Genomic DNA, 23,467 nt, shown 5'->3' with positions numbered 1-23,467 from the left:
TTCCCCCCAAAGTTCACTCTATCTATCTGACCCTGGCGCAGAATAAGCCCTTATAGTTCTTTGAATGTTATCTATTCCTTGATCATTACTGCATGACAATGATTGATGAGCTTTACATATACGCCCTGTATTCCTATGCAAACTAAACCCAATAAAAGTCCATTGAGAAAGAGGCTTGAGGCCTTTCTCCTCTGAAAGACTCGTCAGCCTTTCCTCCCCAGGCAGATCTTGTCTTGGTAGACTTATTCTCATCAGAGGCAGCCAGGAGAGTTCTGTGGGACAGAGCTCCCCAACACTGAGTAATCCACTGAAGTTCACATAGCTAGAAAGAAGAGAAACCAGGATTAGAGCCCAGGCAAGCTCACCCCCAAGCTCATGCCATTTACTTTGGTACTATAGCTGATGGGACATGGTCTATAAAAGGAGGCAGACAGTAAAGAGGAATGAATTAAGTACAACCTAATAGGTACAATGAATGAGAAGTATAGGATGCTATGATACTATAAGAGAAGAGGAACAAATATAGTTTTGGAGGGTACTCAAGAGAGGCGCTTTTGTGGAAATGATTTCTAAGCAAATTGAAGAATAAGCAGAAATTACAAAAACAAAAGAAGAGGGTGAAGTTGTGTTACAAGTCAAGGAAAAGACATGTGATTAGTTGGAAGGTGGTGTGAAATATTTAAGGAACTGAAAGGATGCTTATATTTGAAAAGGTGCAGCTGAAGAGAAATGTTGGGGCTAGATCAGAGACTTAGAGATCCTGTTAAGGATTCTGAAATCCACCCTAAAAGCAACAAGAAGCCACTGGAGTTGTCTACTTAAGGCAACTGCATGATGGATGTACACAGAATAGAAGGGAGCAAGTAAAAATGTAGGCAGTGGCTGGTAGGCTACTGATGTAGTCCACGCAAGAGAAGAAGGTGGCTTATACTCAGGTTTCAGCAGTAGAGAGAGAGTAAAATTAATGGACTTCAGCAAGATTGAAGAGAGAAAATAAAACTCATCGATTAGCTGAATGTGAGGACTAAGGGAGAAGTGCCAACACTGACTCTGATTTCTGTCATGCAGAGGGATGTGGCAGGGTGACTGGAGGGTGACTTTTAAATTGAAAGCTGAGTGATAAAAAAAGAACCAGAAATATAGAGATCACAGAGGGAAAATTTCAAGCAGAGGTAAGAGCAAGTGATGGGTGGGGGGAAGCTTGATGTGTGTGGAGAAGAGGGAGAAGGCAGAACAGCTGGGGGTCACTGAGAGAGGAAGAGTGTGGAGAAGGGCAAGAAAGGAGGCTGAGATATAGGGCCTGCCCAAATCAATCACGGCCTGTGGGCCTATGCTAAGAGTTTGGAGTTATTCTGAGTGAAATGGGAGACAAAGAAGAGTTTGAGACAGGACAGACATATACATGTATATGTTTAGAAGTTGTTTTAGCTGCTATGTAGAGAATTGATTATAGAGAAGTGAAAGTGTACATAGGGAGACATACAAAAGCTGCTATAACTGTTTAAGTGTGACATATTGGGAGTTTAAAGTAGGAAAATGGAGAGAAGAGAATGGAATCAGGACACATTTTAGGAATGAATGTGGTAGGACTTGCTGATGGATTGCATTTTTCAGTTAAGAGAAAGAGGGAGTTAGATTTTGGCTTGAACAGCTGCTGAATGGTGGTGTTTGCTATTTACTAACAGGGAGATAACAGGGGAGAACAGCTTAGGTGGAAAAATATCAAGGATTCTGTGTTTGAGTGTTGTTTAAGGTGACCAATAGGTTTTCCAGTGGAGAGTTACAATGACAGTTAGATATGTGAATCCAATGCTCAAGACCAGGGCTACTTGGTGTGTCAAGTTTGGGGTCTTATGTAAAGCCATGGGATTAAATAAAAATCATCTGGTGAAACAGGGAAGAGAAAAGAGCACTGTACTGAGTTCTGAGACACACCTACTGATAGAGGTTGGGCAGGCAGCAAAGGATATTGAAGAAATAAACAAAAAGATAAGAAAAAAAAATCAGAAGATTGCGTTGTCAACAGGAGTTGACAGAAGACAGGAGTTCTAGACGAGAAAGGTCAAATGTGGGACAACTAAAAGATGAGGGTGAGGCTCCAGAAGTGACCACTGCATATGGCTACTTGTAGGTCATTGTGATCTTGACAAGAGCAATGTCAGAGTTATGGTGGCAGTGATAGACTTTTGGAACTATGACAAGGAGAGAAAGAAGAGGGAATGATGCTAATGACTTCTGTTTTAAATTGTATTGTGATGAAAGCCAGAGAAATGGCATGGAGGGGATATAGGAAATGCTATGGCATATTTGGATGCAAGTAAGAAAAAGTCAGTGAATACATTGATAATGCAGGGAGGAGAGAGAGATAGAAGGGCTTGAGAAGTTCAGAGAGGTTGACAGAGGGGATGGTTTTAGATAGAAACAGGGATATTTCTTCTGTTAAAATAGGAGAGAAGGAATACTGCATAGGTATGGTTGGTAGTTAGGTTGCTTAAGTTAGGTTAGACAAGTACAGACAGAAACTAAGTTGATAGATTGATGGAGGGAAGATAAATAAGTTCATTTTTGTTTTCTGCTTATATTTTTTTAAATGAAGTATGAATTGAGGTCTTCATCTGAGTGCGATGGGCAATTGAATTTGAATATTTTACAAGGAGATAAGAAGGGGTGACATAGTCACGTAAGCAAGCAGAAAAGAGAAATTACCAAGGAAATAAAGCAGAACTGTCCAGAAGTGTCTGATAGAGATTGTGGTTATCAATTTAAATGAGACCAGTCAGCACTATTATGTGATTTCTTTCCCCAATGTTCAACTGCTTTGGTAAAGGACAAGGTACATAGATAATCGGTTGAAACAAGAATGGAGCTATGCCAGGCAAGTTTAACAAAGGGATAGAGGGTTAAACAAATGAAAGAGATGATTGTAATGATGGGCTATAGAAATGAGGGTAGGTGAGGAGGGAGGATGGGGAGATCCATAGATCCAGCTAACATTTAAGAATCTCTGGTGTAAGATACTAAAGCCTGTGAGTTAGAGAAGAGAGGGATGTTTAAAATCAAGGTAGTTTCTCTTGCATAACAGGTTATTCAGTTTTATTTAAAGTCCTCATGGCCAAATATATTCACTATCAGACTTTTTCAAATTTCAGAAAATAAATACGGTGTACATATCATATTCCAAAGGGATAGAGGTGACACTCTCTAATCAAACACATTAATATTTCCATAGCAAACCTATGATTCTTCATATGAAGTGAGGTAAATAAAGACTATTAATAGCCTCAGACCAAGTCAGATGAGGTCATTTTGCTAATCTGGCAAATCTGGTGAGATTTGGCCTGAAGTGTGTAGCCAATAAATAAAAAAGATGTCAGAGATATTTGAGTTCAGAATTGCAGATAAGCAGTTGTGACTACAATATCCCTCTGTGCCCCAAGTCATTTGATTTTGTTTTAATCTTCACCCAAGGATATGTTTATTGATTTTAGAGAGAGAGAAAAGGTGGTGTGGGAGTAGAGAGAGAGAGACAGAAACATCGACTGGTTGCCTCCCATACACACCCTGATTAGGAATGAAACCTGAAACCTGGTTATGTGCCCTGACCAAGAATCATACCCACAACCTTTCGGAGTACTGGATGATGCTTCAACTAACTAAGCTACCCATCCAGGTCCAAAGTCATTTGATATTTAATTTTCTCTTCTTTCATCTTTTCCTCCAAGAGACTTCACACATTCCCTGAGGAAGACAGTCTTGATGCTCAAACAATAGGCCTAATTTTAAAGTGCTATTTCTTTGAATGTTACATGCTTAGCATTGCTCATCTTGAGGAATAAAATTTTACACACTACCCATGAGAAATTTAACCTCTTATAAAAAATATGTGAATAAGAGTAAACTTGCTTCTGGGAGTAGTGGGAGAAATGACCCCAGAGCATGTCCATCTGGAGTCACTCTGAAGTCAGCATTGTTAGAGATACTGTCTCCCACTCCCTATCCAGTTAAGTGAATTATAATTTTTTTAAAAAGTTGAATGTCCTGGGAAATATACACATCATCTTCCACTGTATAACTGTGTAATTATAACTGTGATTGTAACAGCATAACTCTACTACATATGCTGGACCTGAGAATGACTGAAAACTGGAAAACTGAAGAAAGTTGTGGTGAATGACCTAGACCACATCCAGCAGACAGATGAATGGAACAATCCTGATATTTTGCCAAGGCTAAAGCTATAGATAAATGAGCTAGGCATGGGGTAAGTGAGCAAAATAGTGATGAAAGTTTACATTAGGAAGTTGATGTCAAAATGATCTTTTAGGATGGGATGTTAAAAAAACCTTTATATATCCTTAAATTTTAATAATCTTTTCATGTTTCAAGCAATGTTTCTATTCTGACATTTAGCAATGTTTGATCATGTTGATGAAAGTACCAACCTTCTTTTTTTCCCTTGTAAGTTATTCAAGTGAATGTGTTTTTCCTTAGGATAATTTTTCTAGCCTGACATTCCTAAACTGCCACAGTTTGCAAGGGGAAGGGGACATTAAAAATTGTATCTTTCCAGGGACTTCCAGCCAAGATGGAAGTGTAGGCAGATATACTTTGCCTCCTGGCACAACCAAAACAAGGACAACAACAAATTGAAAAACAAAAAATAACCAAAACTACCAGAAAATTGAACTGTATGGAAGCCTGAAAACCAAGGTGTTAAAGAAGGAATATTCATCCAGACTGGTAGGAGGGGAAGAGAGGAGCACTGGGGCAGAAGGAATGCAGCAAGGCTGTGGCTGGAGGGCCTGGTGGGTGAGGCAGTGGCTGGTGGACTGGGTGGTCCCACATTTGTGTGTGGATAAACTGGGAGGAACAACTGGGGGGCAAGACAGACCACACAACCCAGGGTTCCAGTGCAGAGAAACAAAGCCTCAAAACCTCTGACTGCAAGAACTTGTAGGGATTGGGACAGCAAGAGAAAATCCCAGCCTCACAGAAGAGTTTGTTGGAGAGACCTACAGGGTCTTACACAAATCCACCCACCCAGGAACTAGTACCAGAAGGGCCCAATTTGCTTGTGGGTAGCGGGGGAAGTGACTGAAAGTCAGCAGAGAACACAGCAAGTGGCATTGTTCCCTCTCAGACCCCTCCCCAATATACAGTGACAAGGGTTGCCCCACTCTGGTAAACACCCAAGTCTCCACTGTGGGGGTGTTCCACCCACAGGGCTCCCCTGGCCACCATGGATGAGAATAAATCTACCAAGACATGATCTGCTTGGGGAGGAAAGGTGGCTGATCTCTCAAAGGAGAAGGGCCAGGAGGCTTTTCCTCAATGGGCTTTTATTGGGTTTAATTTGCATAGGAATACAGGGCATATACGTAAAGCTCAATCATTGTCAGGCAGTAATGATCAAACAATAGATAACATTCAAAGAACTATGAGGGATTATTCTGAGTTAGGGTCAGATAGTTAAAGGGACATAAAACTTTGGGAAAACAAACTCATTTCATGCTTGGACGCTTATCATTTAAATTGAGGGTATTAGCAAAGTAGGTTTCACAGGAGTTTATGCATTCTTTCTTAGGCCTGATTGGCCCAGGGAACCCGTCCTTTCCAGCACAGGGCCACATTCACCTCTAGCATTTTTTCAGGCTTAAGTAGGACAGGGGAAGTAAGGCAGCCAAGAGATTAGGAGACTTCTTGCAGACAGAATGAGGACTCAGGCTATGTCAAAGCTGAGGGGTGAGGGTCCATCACCCCCTTTTTCTATAGCCCCCCAAGTCCTTCCCTGAGGGCTCCTTTGTGACCATGCTTCTCTTAGGTCATCTCTCCCTTGGTGAATCTTACTGGTTATTGGCTAACTGGTGAGGCTCAGGGCCAAGCAGGGTGAAGTAAAGGGAGATAAGGTAGATAAGCTTTGTCTCCTTAGTGGCTTATGGTCCCAAGGTCTCTCACTCAGCCTTAGCCATGGGGTGGCGTGGGGGGAGGGGGGGCGGGTTACAGCTTCTTAAACCAGGCAGGGAGGTTCCCAACACTCTACCCCTTACTATGTAACAGGTGAGCTAAGACAAAAAAATTTTGGCCCAAATGAAAGAACAGATCAAAGCTCCAGGAAAAATACAAGTAAGTGATGAGGAGATAGCCAACCTATCAGATGCAGAGTTGAAAACTGGATGCTCACAGAAATGGTTGAGTATGGTCACAAAGTAGAGAAAAAAGCGAAGGCTATGCAAAGTGAAATAAAGAAAAATGTACAGGGAACCAACAGTGGAGGGAAGGAAAGTGCGACTCAGATCAATGATTTGGAACAGAAGGAAGAAATAAATATTCGACCAGAGCAGAATGAAGAAAGAAGAATCCAAAAAAATGAGGAGAAGCTTTGGAACCTCCGGGACAACTTTAAACATTCCAACATCCGAATCATAGGGATGCCAGAAGAGGAAGAGCAAGAAATTGAACATTTATTTGAAAACATAATGAAGGAGAACTTCCCTAATCTGGCAAAGGAAATAGACTTCCAGGAAGCTCAGAGAGTCCCAAAGAAGTTGGATCCAAGAAGAAACATACCAGGGCACATCATAATTACATTGCCCAAGATTAAAGATAAGGAGAGAATCTTAAAAGCAGCAAGAGAAAAGGAGACAGTTACCTACAAAGGAGTTCCCATAAGTCTATCAGCTGATTTCTCCAAAGAAACCTTGCCGGCAAGAAGGGGCTGGAAGGAAGTATTCAAAGTCATGAAAGGCAAGGACCTGCATCCAAGATTACTCTATCCAGCAAACCTATCATTTAGAATGGAAGGGCAGAAAAAGTGTTTCCCAGATAAGGTCAACTTAAAGGAGTTCATCGTTACTAAGCCCTTATTATGTGAAATGTTAAAGGGACTTATCTAAGAAAAAGAAGAAGATCAAAACTATGAACAGTAAAATGGCAAGAAACTCACAACTATCAACAACCGAACCTAAAAACAAAAACAAACTAAGCACACAACCACAACAGGAACAGAATCCCATAAATGAAGGTCACATATAAGGTTATCAGAGAGGGGGGAAGGGAGAAGAGAGAGAATGGGGTAAATGGTACAGGGAATAAGAAGCATACATGGTAGGTACAAAATAGACAGGGGGAAGTTAAGAACAGTATGGGAAATGGAGAAGCCAAAGAACCTATATGTACAACCCATGGACATGAACTAAGGGGGGTGAATGCTGGTGGGAGGGGGGTTGCAGGGCAGAGGGGAATAAAGGGGAGAAAAAAATGGGACAACTATAATAGCATAATCAATAATATACATTCTTTAAAAAATTTAAAAAGTTGTATCTTTTGAAAACCTTCAAGTAACCTTATATTTAATTACAATAAGACTGAATAAGCTAATTAATATTGCAAGTATATTCCTGAGAAATTCCATTCCAGGTGAGAGATAGAGTGAGCAAAGTAGAAAGCAAGGTGAATAGGTCCAGGAAGTTCATTCCGGTGGGACAGAGTATATAGGTGGAATTAATGGAAGTGAAGAGCAGAAATGAATGTCAGAATCTAGTTTTGAGGTTCTTAAATGCTAGCTTGAAGAACTGAATTTTAGTTTGTTTGCAGAAACAATGCAATTGAAAGGTTTTTAAATAAGAAAGTGGCATTATCATATTTACGTAGCTTTTTCCATATAACTTAATCACTTCACATTCTTCTGAGTCATTGAATATGTCTGTATCTTTAGGGTAACATAAGTTAATTTGAATCCTTGTCCTAGCTTTCACTGGGTTCCAAGACCTGGAATTTGTAAATTAGAGTCTGCCAGTTCAAATTCTCTGAACTTCATTTTGCTCACATATAAGTGGGGATAATAACATTCATTTTATTTAAAAAGTCTCTGTGAAGATCACATGAGAGAATATATAACCACATTATATACTATATGGCACCAAATAAATGCTCCTTATATATCAGTTCTCCTCCCAGGTCTTCCATGCCTTCTACTAATTAGAATGATAACATCAGAAAGAAAATACCTCCCTTGTAACCTTTTCTTTATTCAATTTAACAGACTTTATGTGGCAACTTGCTAGACTCTAGGACACAAAGATAAATAAAAGAAGGCTTATTAAAGAAGGCAGAAGCCACATCAGTAGAAGAACACCAAGTAAAAGAACTAAGAAACTAATGGGAGCACAGAGAGTGAAAACAAATCCTGGGTAGTGGATCTGGGAAGATGTCCCAGGGGAGCTAACATTTTAGCAAGGCTTTGAAGAATGAGGAGGTAGATGTATCAGCAAATCCCAGAGGCATAGGAGTGGGAGTTTCTAAAGCAAGATGGTGAGTAACACAACATGATTCCAGAGGGAGTGTGCGACCAGCTTATTAAGGAACATATTTATTCTACTATGAGTGTTAATTTTATCCTATACACAAGGAAGAACCACATAAGCTGTTCAAGTGCTGTGATATTTTAAACAGTGGTACAATAGGGTGGATTGGGACACCAGAGAAGGGCTCTGAGATCCACAGAGACCTCCTAGTTTCTGGCTTTGGTATCTCAATGGAAACTGTGACCAAGAGTCCAAAAGGAGAAACATTTGGGAAAGTGGATTGAGGGGTGAGGGGAAATTATTTGGGGCCACTTGGATTTGAATTGGCTGTGCCTCAACCAGATGAAAATGCAGGTTAAGTTCAGCAGAGAAACCATGATGGATTCAGGGGATTGCAGATAACAGGTGAGAGGCGAAGCCAAGGATGTAACTGGGTTTGGCCAGAAACTTGAATTGTGCAGGAAAGAGGGCTTAGAGTGGAGTGATACACATCACAGTGTGAAATGTAGTATAAAAAAGAGAAAGGAATGATAGGAATAATATGAATGGAAAAAAGGGAAAAGAATGTCCAGGAAGTCAGTGGAGAAAGCTAGAAAAGACCAATTGTGCTTTAAGCAGAAAGGTCAAAATATATTTAGGCATTAAATTATATATTTTTCCATTTATTTATACTTCTAAAAATCCATTTAAAAAATAAGATGAAATTCTTACCTGTGTTTTTTTCTCCATGTCTTAGTATGTAATGGCTCCAAATAGAAAACTTTTTCTGAAGAAAATATTAGTTTTCTTTATTCTTAGATGATCTCCATGTACATTTAGTCTTCCTATGTCCACTCTTTAAAATACAATCTGTCCTGTTTAATGACAGAAGATACATTTTTCTGAGACTCTACCAAACATGCTACTCTTCTTTTCAAAGAACCTTGAATTACTACTAATTGCTTACAGGATAAAGTATAAAGTCCTTTTCTTTGTCATTAGCAATCCTTCATATGCAAGCTACAACTTCATGTTCTATTACTCTATGAACAGAATCTTCTCTCTTGTCTACTCACTGTCAACAAACAAATCTTACACACTCATGCCTCTAATAGTTTTTCTATATTTGACCTAATTTCCTCTACTCTATACTTAGAAATGAATAGAAAACCTGCTATGCTATTCCTACACATCCCTGAGGGCTCAGCTCAAGTCCCTTTCCTACTAAAGTCCATTCTGCCTTTCAGAACCTTCCATAGTTTTTATTTGGTATTTATCAAACCAGAGACCAATAGACCTGAACCAGTTGGAAACGTCTCTGGGCTACGGTTTTCTAATCTGCAAAATGAGATCATTTTTAAGGCTTTCAATTTCTAAAATCATTTGTTCCTATGTGCTGTAGTATATATGCAGCTAGAAAAAAGTAAGAGTCAAAAGGCACACAACTGTAATTGAATAACAATAAAAATTTTAAAAAAAAGAAAGAAAAAGAAAAAAGTAAGAGTCTAAAACAGAAGAGAGCAACACAAAACCATAATATTGGGTATTCACACACATACAGACATATATATAATATTCTAGCAAGAAATGAAACTGGATATCTTCCAAAGAAATTAACACCCTAGTACTAGAACTTCACCAATGAACTTAGTTTGGGATAGAATATACACATGGATTGGAATGGTGGCAACTTGATCATGGACCAATTCAAGTGTTTCACAAAATTAGAAGCTAAAATCCAGAATAAAGTTAAGCTTTTAAAAAATGCTATCAGTAAAATAAATTTAAGGCCCCTGTTATCTGACTTCAGTGATCTCTTGATACTCATTTCATGTTCCCTTCTCATGTCCCTTGCCCCATCTAGGGGTGTAGCATCTTCTTAAATCTCTCTGAGTATAGTACTAGTCATAGTGTTCAAGTATTTTTTTCTCCCTGAATTATCTCTCTTTCATTTGGGGTTGGATTTCTTTTCTGCTGTTTCACTTTCACGCTGCATGCTTTTATCAAATGTTTGGTGATCCACTGTTGACCCTTTACACTAAAGAATGAATAAGTAAGAAAGTGGTCTCTGTGTCTGCCATTCTTACTAGACATTAAGATCTTTGAAGAAAAAGATTTTGTTTTGTTCATCAGTTTTTGCTAAAGCACTTTTGCAAAATTAGTATGCGACATTAATATGGTATTTAGAAAGTAATTGACCTACCCTTTTCTATTTATATTTGGAGTAAGGATGACATTAATAACCAGCAAGGAGGACTCAGTCAGTTATGAATTTGTATTCTATGATCAACAATTGAATAGTTATATTATTAATCACACAAATGGATCACCTGGAAAAAAGCAGGCAGAGGGAAATCAGGGGAATGGGACATTAAAGATATAGGCAAATATTTAAATGAATGTTATTTACAAATACCATTTTATATGATGGGTTCTTACTCTATATCAGACACTATTCTGAAAATTAACATGTACCTCTACCAATGCTATGAGGTACAGTTTATTTTTCCTTGTTTTGTAAATGTGATATCAAAAAGCAAAAACATTAAGTAATTTTCCCAAGGCCACACTGTTAATAATTTGTAAAGCCAAAATTTATGTCCAGGCTATTTTTAGAATAGTCATTTAACCTCTATAGACTTAATTATCATATATTAAAGCTCTTAGAATTTAGAAGTGGGTAAAAATTATCAGCAGTTGGAATTTCCCAGTGATGAACTGACAGGAACAAATGGCAGGAGTGTCAAGAGGACATCTTTGAATAGTCAAAGAAGTTAGATCTACTCCAAATTCAGGAGTCTCTGAAGGCTGTTTAATGCACACGTATGTATCTATCCCCTCCAAAAGAAATGTAGGATTCTTGGGAAGATTATAATTTTCAGTTCGTCTCCATACTTTCTATATACATAGTAAGCATGAATATTTCTAGTTTAATTTTGAGAAACTTTGCTATGACTAGCCTTTGTTGAGAATGAAGGCAACGAAACGGATTGATGACTTCTAAAGCTCCCTTCTGGGACTATGATTTGGTAGGGGACAAAAATAGACTAGAAAAAGCACCAACATCCTTTTGCAGCACTGTTGGAGAGTGTTATGTCAGGGTTTCCGAATTTATGGGTTGTTAAAGAAAAGAACCATAAAAAGGAGTTCTCAGGTCTTCTAAACTCCAGCCTGGATATGTGAGATAGCAACTGATGTTGGTGAAAGGATCTAGCCCTTCTGATGGCCTAAAGGGTATGTTAGACATCCAAGCAAACTGTCTGAATCTAGACTATAACATTCAAGACAAGAGGAGTGACCATAAAGATTTTACAAAACAAAGTCAGAGAAAAGAACACATCTGAAAAACTATAGCAGGATGGGGGTAATATTTCTTAAGTATCTCTCTAGATTATTGAAATCATTTTGAAATGATCATTTTTGCCCCAACAATAGCAATTGGTGTTATAAATAGCACAATATAGTATTTTGAACAAAAGCTGCTGGAGTCACTTTATAATTGACTCTATACTTAGATACATTATTTCACTTGCTAAGGCTAAGTAAAAGTGTAAAAAGAAATCACAAAGGGAAGAGTAGAAGATAATGATGATAATCCTCCAAATCTACTATTGAAAATTTAAAGAGAGTACATTGTACATAACCATTTTCATCCAATAGCAAAACATCAAGACCTGATTAGAAGAAAGAGAACTAGATGTCTTTGGATTTAGAGAAAAGTAATCACAGCCTTTGAAAAGTTACCTCAAGTCAGTGAAATAATTTACTTTTAAAGTTATAATTGTACCCACATTGACTAAGCTCTGAACTTCCAAATAAGCCATTCACAAATAAGAAGCAATTTCTGCTTACCTGTTGCTCTCCTCTAGACCACAAAGCCATTCCTGGCTCCACTGATAATAACCCATTCTCTCTGAGCTTCTTTTTCAAATTGATGTTCTCAGTTGTTAGGGCTCTTCGTTCCAGAAATACAAGTACTGTTGGGACTGCAATAAAGCCACTGCTTTAAAAAATTCTCCATTTCAATTTCAGGAGAGGAACCCAGCTGCCAAAGCCTGATTTTTGTGAACCTTCCCCACTGGTAACCTGTTGAGATAACATTCTTGCCCCTCTTAAAAATAACCAGGTCTAGGGTCATCAGGGACCTCACAGCACAGGGCTGTCAATAATGAAAGTAAAGCTATTGTGTGAGCTTAAAATGTCTTGGTGGACTGGCCTGTGACCTATCTTTTATGACACTGTTTCTGGGGGAACCATGTAGAATTCTAACCAACTAATTCTGAAACAGATACTGGGAATATAAGTCATTCCTAGGCTAGGGACCACATATAATAATTATTGTCATCCAAAATACACAGCAGGAGCTGAAATTACACAATTGAAAATATTCCACCAGGAAAAGAAGAGGAACTAAGATATTGGGAACATACATTTAATATTTGTAGATATAGAAACAAATAGTAAATTGGCAAAAAAAAAGATGAAAGCAAATTAAGAAGACTTTTTAGGTGAAACAACTAGCTAATAAAGCTGTCATGGGAACCCCTATAAAATGCTTACATTGCATTTTAACAGATCCCAGAATCTGCCAGTAGTTCAGGAAATCAAGTTATTGAAAGTATAGTGTCTTTGGATTTAGAGTGTTCTCTATGCTTTAGCCTAAAAAGTATGTCAACATTAGATGTTAAAAATAACTAAAAAGAAAAGAAAGCCAAGAAATAAACAAAAATATCACTCTCTTTATTTTTCTTTTAAAATAAAGACACTAGAAGTAACTGCAAAATAACAAGGCCAGGGTACAAAGCTAGTCAGAACTGAAGGGACAAAATAAGGGTCCCCATTGTGTAGTATGCATGAGCTTAACACCAAGAGGATTTAGAAGCTTTGACTTAATACCTTAACAGTGTTTGTGTTAAATTATGAAAACCCGTGGGGACCATTTTCCCTTTCAAGTGTGGGGAATCATCAGTAATGGAAATTACATGCTTGGGAGATTAAGAAAGACAATGTGCTGGGCACCAGCCAGGGCCAACATGGCATCAACACATTACAATGAAGCTTCTCTTTTAGGGCAGCAGGGCATCACTATGGGGGACTTTTCCATCCACCAATGTACACCTACCTGGATCTTTGTAGATGTGACCTTCAATTAAGGAAATGATTTCCTCATTACCCATTTTATACAGGTATTTTATAGAAAAACTCCCAGGGAGTATGAAATGGGAAAACTCAGGAGGAACAAGAAAGGGATTTTAAAATCAGGATAGCCTCAGGAGAAAAGGTAGAATGTTTTGGAAGTCTTTATAAAACTTCATTTTATTTATATTGTTTTGCAAGGACAATTGGCACTGAGGAATATTTTTATGTTAGCAACAAAACCTACTTCCCAGACTCCATAATACTGAGAATATTTGCTGCAGTCAGCCACAGCTGAATCAGTATGAGTCAAATATGTCTAAAAAGAACCAGAAATTTCTACAGAAAGCTTCTTTGTCAAAAGCATGGTACTCAGTAGGTAGAGCACCCAACCTCATGAACAACTCTGCCATTAAGCTCAAGATTGGTCTGAAAAATACTCCAAAATATAATATACCCTGGCATAGAAGCTAGAGACAACATGAAAGTAGACACACAATCAAAATTGTTCTTATTTGTCTTAGTCTTTACCTCGCACAAGCGATGCTCCATTACTGCTCTCCTGGTTGGAAGTGGGGAAGGAGGAGCAGTAGCCCAGACGGGTGCACATTCTGCTCCCATTGACAAGGATGTCTGGAGAGGCAGACCATTCCCAGTAGCTCAATAGCACACAATCAGAGAATGATAAAGAGGAGCAGCCATGCTTTAATATGTATTTTCTCAATAAATCTTTTCCTTAAATTTATAATTTAGTTAACTCACAAAAATCCTTTATGAAGTAAGAACTTCTGTTTCCAGCTGAATAGGACTACTGTCTCTATACACAAGAGAAATCAGGCAGAGAAGAGATTTGGTAAAGGGTGTCTGCCTGTGAATTCTGTGATTTCTTTGTTTGGCTTTCTCTTGTGGCTTTGTTCAATCCCTGTCATTGCTCTGATAGCCATTAGTAGTCTCCACGTCCATTTCAGACCTTCATGGTCCATGTTAGGAACACAAAGAATTCAGAAAGAAAATATACTGAGAAGGTTTCAAATGTCAGAAGTGCAAAGAAGCCAGTCAGTGTGAGGCGTGCGACACCCCGGCACAACACTCCATACACTCAAAGTCTCAAATAATATTGGATGATGACATACCCACACTAATGTTTTCTTTTTTATAACTGCTCACAAGACATTTAAGTCATTAAAGTATGCAACTGATAAGGCCCTGAAAGATGGCTTAATTCAAGGCCTGTCTTTTTTTTTTTTTTTTTTTTTTTAACAAATAAAAGCACTGGCAGCCCCGCAGGATGGAGCAATGTGCTCAGAATCACAGAGTTGTGCTAGTGCTGGGACTGGACTCGCACCACAGGGCTCAGAAACCCAGTTGTGCTTTCTGTTATATACTTTCATAAGTGACACTCTTCCTGATATTGTTCTCATCTCCACTTAAGAATGTCCTTTACATTTTTTAAAAGTGTAACATTTTGTAAAAATAAACAAATAAACTGGCACTACAGATCAGATGTATGTCGGCCTGTTTCAAAAATATCTCAATATGGTGAAGTAATTCCTATGTTCTGTGAAGCTTAACATACCTCAGAAAAACATACCATACAAGATTCGCAGAAAAACATACTGTTCCAAGTTCCTTTTATGATGCAATGCTGTTCATACCTGGAGTCCACCAATCATTTCACTTCAACCACTTTGCATTTGTTGAAAAGAATGCATTATTTTACAAGTGACTCTTAGGCCTTGTCTTCCTGGCACTCTCCCTGATTAAATATGTCTCCATTCCCCTTTTAAAGGCAGCTTAAAATTTCTAAACCCAGTGGTATATCGGACACTATAATGCATAGATTCCTTATGCAGTATTTGTATTAGGAAATCCTCGAAGGGTCCTTGCCTCTAAAACCTTCCCCACTTGGATAAGATGGCCCTGAAATCTCACCTTTTAGGAGTCAAGTATGGTGCTATTACATATGGTGATATATGACTCTAAAGGTCTTTGTGAGAGGGCACAGAGAAGAGAGTAAAATGCAGGACATTCCCTGAAAAGGAAATAGAGTTAAAAATGAACCCCTTCACCTGCTTTATAGTTTTACTGACAGCAAATCCTTAATGAAGTACCAGTCTCAAACTCTGAAATAAAAACTATAGATTCATGCTATCTGCCACAGGTGGCTATTTGAATAAGTAAAACAAGCACAACCCCTCTATAGTTGTAAAAACAAACAACTGAAAGTTGCATTACTCTCACCTGAAAACAGTGTCAAAGACAGCCATCTGTTAAATAGTGAACACCTATGGCTTCTGATGACTGGGCATTCTTTCTGCTTTCTTCAAAGAATACAGAAGCCCTAGTTTTCTCTTGGAAATTGCCTCTCTTCCTTCTGCCCATTGTGTGCCCTCAATGCCCACAGGGTGGGCAAGTGACCCAGGCTGGCTAGTAGGAATAACCATCTCCCTTGACAACAGAACAGGCAAATAATCCAAGTACATCCAATCAGGATTTTATTAAAGATAATTAGCTAGTCTGGGGAGGAAAGCGTGCTACCTTTGCATCTTTCTGTATGATCACATCCTAGAAGGAGGGACCACTTACATGTTGAGCCACCATTACCTTTGATATTGCCTGGAGAGCACTGGCTAGAGAATAAGCGCTTGGAGAAGCCAGCTCAGATGAAAACACACCTTTGGCCCCAGCTGGGCCTGAAGCCAGATCTGCTCCTTATTTCCCAGTCATGACTGGTAAATTACTTTTTTGTTTAAGCTAATTCAGATTGTGTTTCTTGATATGCAACTGACAGCTCTGATTACTTCTCATTTGAGTATCCTGGACTTTATGAGATGATTTCTCTTATATATAACAGGACAGTTATGTTATCTTCTATCTGCTTAATAAAAGATACTCACTTGACATGATCAGGACTGATACCAACTACATAGATACCAGAATTGATCTGTCTAAGACAGACAACTTTAAAAAAAACCCAAAGCAGACAATTCAAACCAAGGTCCAAAGAATCTTAAAAATCAATGAGACAGAAGTTTTCTCTGCAGGCAACATTAAATTTGAGTAACTTTAAGTATGAGTTAAATTTGAGTATGTTTGACAATATCCAGTCCATGCCTCAACATAATTCCAAAGTCTGTGAAATAACAAACAGGTTTGAAAATGCAGAAAAAGAACTACAGTGGGGAAAATTGCCTTTGAATATCAGGCCAGAGGCAACAGCACAATATGAATTTAAGAAACATTTGACCTCATAAAACACAAGCTAATAAGTTTTATTGTGAATTTTCAAAAGAATAAACCAATTATACTAGTCAACCTTCTTTCACTGTAAAGACTTACTTCATCTTCTTTAAGATACAAACATAAATTCAGAACATCAATTTCCTATATTTTATTCCATCACAGAATTGCTGCATAACCTTGCCAACTTTGAACTCTTAATGTGTCTCGGTTTTTCTACCTGTGGCAGAAGAGGGCACAGCAATGCCTTTAGAGGCTGGTGGTAGCCTGGTCTACTTTGACTCTGAATGCAAATAATGATTAGAAAGTCCCAATGTGTGCTTCCTTTTTTGCTTAGCATTTCAAAATGAAAACCCATAGTTTTGTTTTTTATCACCTATCACTTTACAATTTGTTGTCTGAATTTTTATATTTATATTATTTTCAGTTTCTACAACTAAAACTAACACTGAAAAAAAATAAGAAGAGAAAGTGCAGGAGTGCCTCTGCCCAAATATTTTTCCTCTCTGTCTAAATTGCTATTTACATCCCTGCATGTGAGCAGGAGGAAAATGTACCTGTAAAAGGTAACCTGTAGTACTAATAGGACGAAGAATTTTTTAAATATAAAAGTTCCAACAAGGCCGTCTTGTTGGCCATGATTCCCTCATGTCATACAGGCTTTTGTGTGGCACTGGGCACGTCCATCTAGGCAGTGAATTTTGTATCTGAAAATCCACAAACAAGTATTAATTAATTTATTGCCTTCTACCTAGGAGGCAAGGCACTTTGACAATCTGCTGGCTTAACATAATAAATTTAAGAAAGAAGGCTTCGTTGAAAATAATGCCCACTGACAATAGCCCACCTAATATATTTGACTGAACTACTGAGACGGGAAATTGTATAGCAACTAAAAGCAAGCTAAAAAATTCACATAAATATCTGTGAAGTGTGTATAAATTGTGGTTGGTTGACTTTACAAAACTAAAGAAACCTGTTGGTATGTCTCATGTAAATTATCCCCATAAGCCAGTCTGTGGATGTCTAATGCAGGTGTAAATAAACATTGAAAATTCTTTGGCCATCTCTGGGAAAATAAAGAATAAAGAAGAAAACAGTTAGGGGAAAGACATTAGTGCAAAGAATCATTTGGAGTGATACTTTCTTGTACATGAACAGATATAATTATAAACTTGTAAAAAAATGGTTAGAGAAGTTCCCCCTTTTAAAAGTATTTATTGAGCACCTACTTTGAGTTGCTACAACTGAAATAATACCATTAATATTCCATCACTATGTCAGTAGGAGTTAAGCAGATTTTTGTGAGTTTCAAGAAAGACTAGCCAATTTTTCTAGGAAAATGTGTTCCCAGACCTGGCCAGGTAGTTCAGTTGGTTAGCGTGTGATTCCATATACCAAAAGTTGTGAGTTCCATCCCAGGTCAAGGCACATACCTAGGTTGTGGGTTCGATACCCAGTCAGAATGCTTGTGGGAGGCAACCCATCTATGTTTCTCTCACAATGATGTTTCTCTCTCTCTCTCTTCCTTCATCTATTTCTAAAGTCGATAGCATATCCTCAAGTGAAGATTTAAAAAGGAAAAAGAAAAAAATGTGTTTCTAGCCCAAATTTTCAACCTACAAAATTTTTAAGACAACAGCAACAACGACAACAGCTTCTGTGATCATCTTGATCTTCACTCCAATTTCACTCCTCTCCCTAGACTTTCAGTACCTCTCCCTCTCCTCTTTTCCTATGACGCAGGATAAAATAGAAGAGAGTAGGGGAAAACTGCCTCCTACCAGAATGACAAACCTACTTGGAGTTACACCCATCAGCTCCTCTTTTCCTACACAGTTATAACAATCTAGGGTAAATCTGTCCTTTTGGACTCTCAATTGTATCCCCTCCTGCCTTCTCAAGCAATTTATGCTCTGATTATCTTTTAATGCAGTTAAGCACATCTCTAATTATATACATCTCCTTGTTTTCCTCCTATCTCTCAAAATGTAATATAAAAATATATTATATTTTTTGCTCACCATCATTGGTAAGAATGTTCAAGAGTACCCCATCTGAAAAACAAACAAAAAAGAAAAAAGAAAGCGACTTCCCTCCACACCTCTTCTTTCCACAGCTATTTTCTGTCTCTTCTACTTCAGTAGAAACTTTGAGAGGATTATCTTTGATCATTGTCCCTACTTCCTTAACTTCCATTCATTCCCTAGCCCACTTCAATCTGGCCTCTAGCCCTGTCTTTCCATTGTTCCCTTGAAGTGGCTCTTGTTAAAATCACCTCGCAGTAACTATCATGCTACTATGTCCAACTGCATTTTAGTCCTCATCCAACTAGTACTCTCAATGGCAGTGATTTCCAGCCTGTTTCATCTCATGGCACACATAAACTAATTACTAAAATTCTGTGGCACACCAAAAAATATATTTTTTGCCGATCTGACAAAAAAACAGGTATAATTTTGACCCATTGACACCAGATGGCTATTGTGTTGGCTGTTGTCATTTTTTCATTTGAGAGTCGAAGGGATATCCAAACTTTTGGTGTCTCTGGACCATACTGGAAGAAGAAGAGTTGTCTTGGGCCACACATTAAATGCATTGTGACATGTACACAAAAGAAATCTCTTAATGCTTTAAGTAAATTTACGATTTTGTGTTGGGCCACATTCATAGCCATCCTGTGTTGCATACGGCCTGCAGGCCGCAGATTGAACACCCTGGTAGAGGAAAAGAGGTCAGCGTCCTTGACTAAATAGTAAGATATTGCATGTTTCAAAAATTCTTGTGGCACACCAGTTGAAAATCATTGCTCAATGTTATTTAACTTCTTTGTCTAGCAACTTTTTTTTAAAATTTTTATTGTTATTCAATTACAGCTGTATGCCCTTTCTCCCCATCCCTCCACCCCACCCCAGCTGAGCCCACCTCCTCCTCCACCTCCACCCTCCCCCTTGATTTTGTCCATGTGTCCTTTATAGTAGTTCCTGTAATCCCGTCTTCCCACTGTCCCCACGCCACTCCCCCCTGGCTATAGTTAGATTGTTCTTAACTTCAGTGTCTCTGGTTATATTTTGTTTGCTTTTTTCTTCTATTGATTATGTTCCAGTTAAAGGTGAGATCATATGGTATTTGTCCCTCACCACCTGGCTTATTTCACTTAGCATAATGCTCTCCAGTTCCATCCATGCTGTTGCAAAGGGTATAAGCTCCTTCTCTCTCTCTGCTGCGTAGAATTCCATTGTGTAAATATAACATAGTTTTTGGATCCACTCGTTTGCTGATGGGCACTTCGGTTGCTTCCAGTACTTGGTTATTGTAAATTGTGCTGCTATGAACATTGGGGTGCACAGGTTCTTTTGGATTGGTGTTTCAGGGTTCTTAGGGTACAATCCCAGCAGCGGAATTGCTGGGTCAAAGAGCAGTTCCATTTTTAGTTTTCTGAGGAAATTCCATACTGTTTTCCACAGGCAAAAATCACATGATCATATCAATAGATGCAGAAAAAGCATTTGATAAGATACAGCACCCATTTCTGATAAAAACACTCAGCAAAGTGGGAATAGAGGGAGCATTCTTCAACATAATAAAGGCCATATATGACAGACCGACAGCCAACATCATACTCAATGGACAAAAACTTAGCAACTTGTTTTAAAATTTTTCCTTCTATATGACTTTTATGACAACACACTCTCTGTGCTTTCCTCCTATCTCTCCAGCTGCTCATTCTCAAGGTCTTTTGTTGTCTTATGCTAACAATCCACCCTTTGAATGTTCCTCAGTGTCTCTCTTGGCCTCCTTTTCCAATTTCCAGCAATTTTCCAGATTCCCAAGAATTTCATGCATTCCTTCACCTCAATTATAATGTTATTATAATTACTAAGCTATTATATATCTGCACATCCAAACCACTTCTCTGTATTCCTAAATCATTTGATTGTCTCAAACAGAAAACAATAAATCTAGACCAGATCACACTCATAGTTTTCCTTCTACACTAGTCTTCTAGTCTTCCTTGACTTCACAAAGGCTGTCACACCACCCATCCAGTTATGGAAGCTAGAATCTTAACAGCAATCCTTGACAACACCCTCTCCTTCACTGGCATATCCATCTCATCATCTGGTTAATTATATCTTCTAAATATATCAGGAATACATCTTTTTCCAGTCTCCCCTGCTATGATCCTGTTCACACTCTCATTTACATTCTACAATAGTTACTTGATAATTGGTCTTTTAATTTCTTCCCTTTATTCTTAACTTTATATTCTTAACTTCATATTCTTAACTTTAAATTTTCTCTTCTTCACTTGCATCCATAACCCATTTTCTATATACAGCCATAGTCCTCTAATAAAAACCCAAAATAAAATTGAATTCAACAATTTTTAACTGTGTTTTCGATGTTTATTTTATATTATTAAAACTACTTTTACTAATTTTTTCTAAATTCCTTAAAAGTTCAGTTCTGTATTTGAAAACATGATTAAATTTTAATAGAGAGCCCTTTCCCTATTTGATTGCTCAAATTATATTTTATAGATCATCCTACTTAAAAATAATCCTTTTGAAATTTTGAATATGTTTTCTTGAATGATATTTTTATTGGTTTGATGAATATTTTTATTGGTTATTATTATTTTAATCCTTAATTACAAAGTTATTTAGTAAAGGCATAATAGTCTAAAATTATTATTTTGGGCAAATAATATACAGTTTTCAAACTCTAACCCTAAACTTAACACCAAACGATGTTTTGAATCCACTAACATGATTCAAATTTTAGCCATTGTCTTCCTGCAACTTGTTTCACATACTGAAGTACAAGAACTTTGCATTGTTACTTTTTAAAAAAATGTAAATGGCACTGGGGCTGTTTCCAGTTCTTGGTTATTTTAGATAATGCTGCTATGAACATATGCGTGCATATATTCTTTCGAATTGGTGTTTTGGGTTTCTTTGAGCATATTCCCAGAACTGGAATCACTGGGTCAAAAGGCAGTTCCATTTTTAGTTTTTAGAGGAAACTCCATATTATTTTCCACAGTGGCAGCACCAGCCTGCATTCCCAACAACAGTGCACTATGGTTCCCTTTTCTCCACATCCTCTCCAACACTTGTTCTTTGTTGATTTATTGATGATAGTCATTCTGGCAGATGTGAAGTGATATCTCATTGTGGTTTTAATTTGCATCTCTCTGACGATTAGTGACGTTGAGCATTTTTATATGTCTATTGGCCATCTGTATGCCCTCTTTGGAGAAGTGTCTATTGAGGTCCTTTGCCCATTTTTTAAATTGGATTGTTTGTCTTCCTGGTGTTGAGTTGTATAAGTGCTTTATATATATTTTGGAAGTTAACCTCTTATCAGTGACAAATATGTATTAGTGGCAAATATGTTCTCCCATACAGTGGGTCCCCTTTTAATTTTAGTGATGGTTTCTTTTGCTGTGCAGAAGCTTTTTTAGTTTGATGTAGTCTCATTTGCTTTTTTTCCCCCTTTGTTTCCCTTGCCCTAGGAGACATATTGGCAAAAGATGGCGACAAGAAATTTCTGAGATTTCACTGCCTTTGTTTTATTCCAGGGTAAAAAAGCTTTAGTACATTTACAGAATGGAATACTATGCAGCTGTGAAAATAAGGAAATCTTACCATTTGCGACAGCATAGATGGTCCTGGACATTACTGTGCTATGTGAAATAAGCCAGTCAGAGAAAGACAAATAGCATATAATCTCACTTATATGTAGAGTCTAATGAACAAAATAAACTGAAGAACAAAATAGAAAGAGAGGCATGGATACATGGAACAGACTGACAGCTGTCAGAGGGGAATGGGATATGGGATAGAAGGGACTGTATGAAAGAAGGTGAAGGGTTTAGTCAAAGGACATATATGCATGACCCATAGACACAGACAACAGTGTGGTGATGGCCACAGGGAAGGGGGAGCACTGACTGCATGGAGGTTGGCAAATGGGGGGGCAGAAATGGGGATACCTGTAATAATGTCAACAATAAAAATAAAGTAAAACAAGTGACTAAATGACAAAGAAATCTAGATGGCAGTCTTCTCTCCAATATTTGAAAAATTTTCAAAGTAACTTTGAAAAGACCAAAAATGTAGGATCAGAGAGTAAATGTTTGTGTTTATTTTCTTCCTCTGCCAATCCAAATTAAGGAGGTAGCCATAAATGGGATCCAAAAGACACCTCATGAATGATTGAGTCACTTGATGGAAGTGCCATTTTAATAAAATTATTTCAAATAATAGTAAATTAATTTAAATTCCAATTTTTAATCTTTTTTCAGTTTCATTTTATTGCTTTTCTGAAATATGTGGTTTTGGTGCTTTGAAAAAATTGTCCAGACTTGATACTGTTTTGAAATACTAACCTGAATCTCCATGTTGCTTCAATCTGAAACACTTGAGGAAGTTAGTGGCTTAAATGGCCTTCTGGGAGCAATAAATCTCATCTTATTTTTGACATATTGGTGAGAAGTTGATGAAAGGAACCAAACATCTACCACCCACTCTATTGTTAAGGAAGGGCCAGTTTCCTGCCCAAGACCTTATTCCTGCAGCGGCCCCTGCTTGGATCACCCAGGGCCTCTGCTTGTCATCCTGGGGTGTGGCCCATGAATCTTCCCTTAATTGGAACTGGGTCCTACCTAGTCTGGGAATTTGTGATGTCAGGAAGAATGATATGTTCATGAGACCCAAACAAAATCAACTCAGAAATACTGACAAATTTTTCCTCTATCAATTATTCTCCTGTAAAGGTGGGTCTGTCTCCCTTGGTGAAGA

The sequence above is a fragment of the Desmodus rotundus genome, chromosome 4, assembly GCF_022682495.2.
Source record: "Desmodus rotundus isolate HL8 chromosome 4, HLdesRot8A.1, whole genome shotgun sequence".
NCBI lineage: Eukaryota > Metazoa > Chordata > Mammalia > Chiroptera > Phyllostomidae > Desmodus > Desmodus rotundus.
The sequence above is the reverse complement of the archived record's forward strand: the minus strand, read 5'-3'. Positions refer to the sequence as shown.